This window comes from Callorhinus ursinus, unplaced genomic scaffold, assembly GCF_003265705.2.
Source record: "Callorhinus ursinus isolate GAN/ISIS: 27379988/994484 unplaced genomic scaffold, GSC_fseal_2.0 scaffold8, whole genome shotgun sequence".
Classification (NCBI taxonomy): Eukaryota; Metazoa; Chordata; class Mammalia; order Carnivora; family Otariidae; genus Callorhinus; species Callorhinus ursinus.
Genome location: NW_027397070.1, coordinates 26,916,513 through 26,923,159, shown reverse-complemented (window position 1 = coordinate 26,923,159; position 6,647 = coordinate 26,916,513). Strand labels below are relative to the sequence as shown.

Sequence of the window (6,647 nt, the reverse complement as noted above, 5' to 3'; positions counted from 1 at the left end):
AGTTACTTTTGGTTTAGGTTTCTGCTGCATGTTGTGCATTGCATGTATTAATACAGGCATACCTCGAAGATATTGAAGGTTTGATTCCAGACCACTGCAATAAAGCAAATATCACAATAAAGTGAGGCAAATGAATTTTTTTATTTCCCAGTGCATGCAAAAGTTATGTTTATGCTGTAGTCTATTGAGTATGCTGTATAGCATTATGTATAATCTCTTTTTAAGATTTTATTTATTTGAGAGAGGAAGCGCGTGCATGAGCAGGGGGGAGGAGAAGAGGGAGAAGCAGACTCCCTGCTGAGCAGGGAGCCCAATGCGGGGCTCTATCCTAGGACCCCCGGATCATGACCTGAGCTGAAGGCAGACGCTTAACAAACTGAGCCACCCAGGCATCCCGAAAAATGTATAGTCTTAATTAAAAAATACTTTATTGCTAAAAAATGCTAACCACCAACTGAATGTGACCATCAAGTCGCTTTTTCTTTTGCTGGTGGAAGGTCTTGCCTCGGCACTGATGGCTGCTGACTGATCAGGCGGTGGTTGCTGAAGATTGGGGTGGCTGTGGCAACTTCTTAAAATAAGTGATGAAGTGGAAGAAGACCTTCAGCGTTGCCCTGGCGGAACGGGGACAGGCCCTCTGGTTGGAGATATGTGTAACACACCGACTTACTGTGACCTAGGAAAGGCCGCCAAGGATGTCTTCAATAAAGGATACGGATTTGGCATGGTTAAAATAGATCTGAAAACCAAGTCCTGTAGTGGAGTGGAATTTTCTACTTCCGGTCATGCTTACACTGATACAGGGAAAGCGTCAGGCAACCTAGAGACCAAATATAAAGTCTGTAACTATGGACTTACCTTCACCCAGAAATGGAACACAGACAATACTCTCGGAACAGAAATCTCTTTGGAGAATAAGTTGGCTGAAGGGTTGAAACTGACTCTTGATACCATATTTGTACCGAACACAGGAAAGAAGAGTGGAAAATTGAAGGCCTCTTATAAACGGGATTGTTTCAGTCTTGGCAGTAATGTTGATATAGATTTTTCTGGACCAACCATCTATGGCTGGGCTGTGTTAGCCTTTGAGGGTTGGCTTGCTGGCTATCAGATGAGTTTTGACACAGCCAAATCCAAACTGTCACAGAATAATTTTGCCCTGGGTTATAAGGCTGCAGACTTCCAGCTGCACACTCATGTGAATGATGGCACTGAATCTGGAGGGTCTATCTACCAGAAGGTTAACGAGAAGACTGAAACGTCAATAAATCTTGCTTGGACGGCTGGCAGTAACAATACCCGTTTTGGCATCGCTGCTAAATACAAGCTGGATTGTAGAACTTCTCTATCTGCTAAAGTAAATAATGCCAGCCTGATTGGACTGGGTTATACTCAGACCCTTCGACCTGGTGTCAAACTGACCCTATCAGCTTTAATCGACGGAAAGAACTTCAATGCAGGAGGTCACAAGGTTGGGTTGGGATTTGAACTAGAAGCTTAATGTGGTTTTGGGTAAAGCATCCGATTTGTCCCTGGAGGTGAAGAGAACCCACTATGTTTTGGCCTTAAAATTCTGTGAAATTTCAAAAGTGTGAACTTTTTATTCTTCCAAAGAATTGTAATCCTCCCCACACTGAACTCTAGAGATCGCAAGTCCATCCTAAGAGAGGTACTTGAAGGCATGCCTGGAAGTTGTCGTGTTTGTGCCACATTTCAGTTGAGTTCCGCAGTGTTATTTTAAATGTGTTCCTCAGCGACAATGTAGTGTCATGTTACAAAGGAAATGACCCGATCCTCCAGTTTGTACATCACGTCCTGCATGTCCCACACCACTTCTTCATGACCTTTTCATATATTGGTCTCTGTGCTGTGGTGGAATCTTTGGTTTTGCATCAGAGTAAAATAAAATAAACCCATCACATTTGGAACATAATCGCTCATCTGACTTGCTAGTGGTGGTTTTCTTAAAAAAATAAAAAAATAAAAAAAAATAGGTGATGAAGTTTGCCAACATTGACTCCTCTTTCACGAATGACTTCTCTGTAGCATGCTTGCTGTTTGGTAGCATTTTAGCCACATTAGAACTTCTTTCAAAATTGGAGTCAGTCCTCTCAATCCCTGCTGCTGCTTCTTCAACTAAGTCTATGACATATTCTAAATCCTGTGTTATCATTTCAACTTCTTCACAACTTCTCCACCAGGAGTAGATTGCAGCTACCCTCTGGGGGCTTCAGACATTTCCTCTGAGGCTTCCTTACCACTCTCAGCCTCCCCGGAAGTGAAGAGAGTGAGGGCCTGGCTCTGGATTAGGCTTTGGCTTAGGGAAATGTTGTGGCTGGTTTGCTCTTCCATCCAGACCACCGAAAGTGTCTCCATATCAGCAACAAAGCTGTTTTGCTTTCTTATCATTCATGTGTTCACTGGAGAGGCACTTTTAATTTCCTTCAAGAGCTATTCCTTTGCATTTGCAACCTGGCTAACTGGTGCAGGAGGCCTAGCTTTCAGCCCGTCTCTGCTTTCAACATGTCTTCTTCGTGAAGCTTAACCATTTCTACCTTTTGATTTAAAGAGAGAGACGTGCAACTCTTCCTTTCCCTTGAACACTTAGAGGCCATCATGGGGTGATTATTGGCCTCATTTCAATATTGTTGTTTCTCAGGGAATAGGGAGGCCTGAGGAGGGGGGAGAGAGACAGGAACACAGCAGGTCGGTGGGGCTTGTCAGAACACAAGCAACATTGTCAATTAAGTTTGCTGTCTTCTGTGGGCACGACTTGTGGTGCCCCGAAACAGTTAGCAACATCAGGGATCACTGACCACAGATCACCATAATGAATATAATTTAAAAAGTTTGAAATACTGTGAGAATTACCAAACTGTGACACAGATATGTGAAGTGAACAAATGCAGTTGGAAAAATGGTGCTGATAGACTTGCTTGATGTTGGGTTGCCACAAACCTTCAATTTGTAAAAAAACAACGACAACAACAAAACCACAGTATCTGTGACGCGCAATAAAGTGAAGCACAATAAAACAAGGTATTCCTGTGAACTGTTTTCTCCTGTTAATCTTTTTGTTACCGGGGTCTCAGCCAAGAACTCGGAGGGTAGAGGGAAAATCATGTCTTCTCTAGTACACCCATACTCACTCCTGAGACTCAGCACTGAGCTAGAGTGAGTCATCCAGACTAGAAATGTCCGCGGGGGAACCATCCACGTCAAGTTGTAGTTGAAACCACTCGGATGAGCTCCCCGGAAAGAAAAGAGCCATGGAAAGCCATGGAAAGAAGAGAGGGGTGATAACTGCATCTCAGGAAAACCCAGTGTTCCCATTCAAGTGGGTAGGAGAGAGTCATGGAAAAGTTTTCATGAGAAAGTGGTTGGAAGGATAAATGGTACAAGGAATACATCGTGTCCCAAAAGGCAGAGAGGAGAGGGTTTGGAGAGGCAGGGCAGGACAATGGAGATCAACATTTGGGGGACAGAATTCTGTGGAGGCTTCTCCTGAAAGTTATTAAAAAGCCACCTTTGAGGGCTTGAAAGCAGGTAATAAGGGAGAGATTACGATCTCATATAGTAACTAACGTACAGTCCAACTGCTTTATAGACTAGATAATCTGCTTTATAGACTCCCACTGATACTCCTCATCCCTCTCCTCATCACCCCAGTGAGCGCTCAGGCGGGTTGGCTCACTCTGAGGCAGCCACAAAGGCTTGGCCATTTCCCTTTTTTCCCAAATTTCTGAGAACTGGTCTTTCTCCAGGATGCTGGGAGTTGGCCCCAGACTACTACTGCAGGGATCCTGGTCGTGCTGGAAAGTCAGGTTTCTCAAAGGACCATGATCATCTTGTAAAAGGCACTGTCCTGTTGGGTAGGCTCCAAATTCAGGCTTCACTTTGGGACCAGACTTCCCAGGCACCTCCCCGCAAACCACAGCCCTGGAGTTCAGCCTGCAAGCTGCAAAGAAGGCAGGGGATGGTGAACTCCTCCAGATAGGCCCAGATCTCACACTGGCTCTCACATAGGAGGACATTTTAGGGAAAATTCTATTTTGATGCAGGAACACAAGATTCTCTCCCTTTTGCTTCAAAGCGTCACAGAATTATTCTGTGCTCAAATGACATTCAAATGCATAAGCCAAAGAGCTCCTTTTGGTGCCTGAGCCAGGTTGGGTCGGATTTTGTTAAATTAGGGCAGTTTAGGAAGAAGTCAGACCTGGCTGAGGGTCAAGGACACTCATTCATTCTTTCAGCAGTTATTTATTGAGCACCTATTATGTACCATGCTAGACCCTTGAGATTATAATGATGAAGACAGACCTGATGCTCATTTTCATGGTGTTTACAGCCCAAGGAGACTGCAAACAACAGCAACAGACAGAGGGGATAGAGATGAACATGACGGGACTACTTTAGATAAGCGTGGTCAGAGGGGCCTGTTGGAGGAGATGTCATTCAGGCTAAGTCATAAGATAGGAGCTGTTACTAGATGTAAAAACGAGGGGAAGTAACACAAACCAGTGTAAGCACAAAGGCCATTTGGTAGGAAGGGTGTGACACTGTGGAAGTGAAGGCACACCAAGTGGTAGGAAGCGGGAGGGGGTGTTCAGGGAGGAGGGAGTGAGGACGGAGGACAGGGGAAGGGCAAGTGACAAAGACCCTTGGGTCCTCTGAGCCCTCTTCTCTCGACTAGCCCTCAACCCTGGTGTATAAAGACCAGCTTCTAACAGCTCACAGCCACATCCCTAAGATGACTCCAGCCCCCCGCCCCCCACCTTAAAGTACCTGCCTGAGAAAACTCAAGGCTGTCAAAAACCTTTACTGTTTGTTCCTGAACAATCACCTGAGGACAGGGCCCCTGCCCCTCAGTTCCATGGGAGGACACAGTCCAAATGTGGGTAGTTGCCAGCTCGCAGACATAGCTGGCCTAACCACATTTATACTGACTATCTCTTTGTAATCTGTAATTTGTCACTTCCCCGACTGTACTAAGGCCCCATTTGCCCCTTCTCCCTACTCCCTCGTTGGCCCATTCAGCTCTACAAATCCAGGTTGAGTTGAGTTCAGGATGGACTCCTTTTTCCTATTGCCATAGTTATTACTGATTAAAATCTGTCCTTACCACTCTAATTAGCGTCCAGCTTTGTTTATCTTTGACTCAGGCCAGCAGGACCTTCGAGGCCACGGCCAGAAGTCTGGGTTTTATTTTCAGTGTAACAGAAAGTCCATGAAGGGTTTAAACAGGGGTAACAAGCTACGACTTGGGTTTTAAGATCCCTCTGGCTACTGCGTGCAGAACAGAATGTAGCTGGGAAAGAATGAGTCAGAAGCCAGTTAGGCCACTGCAGTGGGTGGGTGAACATCCAAGCTACGCACAGTAGCTATCGAGTACATCATAAACTATCAAGAGGTAGCTATCGCAAATTACCCTTTACTCTCTTTCAGCCATCACTGTGGGCGAGTGAGAGTCATTCCCATGAACTGTTTGCTTCCCTACTTCTCCCATTTATTACTCAGCATTGCTGGAGGAGCTGGATCGCCACTTGGGTAATTTTTCAAATGTAGAAAAATAAATTCTAATGCCGAGAGAAAGGAACATTGGAAAGAAAGGGAGAAATACAGCTGTGATCAGTCAGGACACACATTTCCCAGCTCTCCCACCGTGCCTCTTAATTCAAACAGATTTTCCTATTTTCCAGTGAGATGGTGGTCCCCATTCTTCCCCTCAGCTCAGGAAAAGCACGGTAATTTCCCTATATGCTTTTTCTTTTACGAAGCTCCTGGAAAATATTGCCAATGCACTACGACATTCGATACTGAGAGCAAATTTTTTCCTCTAACACTTGAATACAGTCTCTGTTTTTCATGTTCTCTGGGTCATTCCTGCTTTTAGTTTTGGCAAATGAGAACAGCAAGGAGCCTCCTGGGAAGTTAGCATTCGGTACCTAATATTCCATGCTGGGCACGGGTGTTAGCAAGTGCAGGGGACAGGCCGTGTCTCCCATCCTTTCCTCTCCAGCTGAAATCAGGCAGTCTCCCGGACGGCACTGCTGGAACCTGAGACCGGACTTCATCGGTCCCGCTAATGACTGCATAGGAATAAATAATTGAGGTTGTTAATGAGGGCTTGAGTTATTTTCCCAATGAGCCCAGCTTTCTGGCAGCTGCTGTCATTTTCACACGCTTGCCTCAGAGTCAGCAAATATTTGGAATTTTTTTTATGTGGGTGTCTTTGATAGCGCCCCTGGGAAATAAAGTAGGTCCCAGCCTGTCCACTCCAAGCATTGCGGGAGAAAGGGAAATAAAAGCAGTCCACAACTGTGAACCTGTTTTCTGCTTTGAACCTCCTTTCTACACGAGGTAGAAGCCAAGTCACACATAGGGTCTCTTTCTCTCGGGGTTGAGCTTAAATTTGGGGGCAACTTCTCTAAAGCCAAGGAGTGGGTGTCAAGGGGCAGATTGGTTCAGCGTCCTCCTTGACCTCCGCTGGGACGTTCTCATTTGTGGCCAGTCTTTGTTGGTGCACAAGTCAACGCTTTGCCTGCCTCTTGCCCACCACCAGGTCACCGGCTTCTCTGTGTCGTGCTGCCCTCTGTTGTTCAGAAACACCTCAGGGCTCCTGCCCCATCAGAGGGACAGGAACTCCA

At 45.7% G+C, this 6,647-nt stretch overlaps 1 pseudogene; it reads left to right on the top strand.

The window, feature by feature from the left end:
- The first annotated feature begins 595 nt into the window (after window positions 1–595).
- Window positions 596–1,589, top strand: LOC112822399 (non-selective voltage-gated ion channel VDAC3 pseudogene; annotated as a pseudogene).
- The last annotated feature ends 5,058 nt before the right edge of the window (window positions 1,590–6,647 follow it).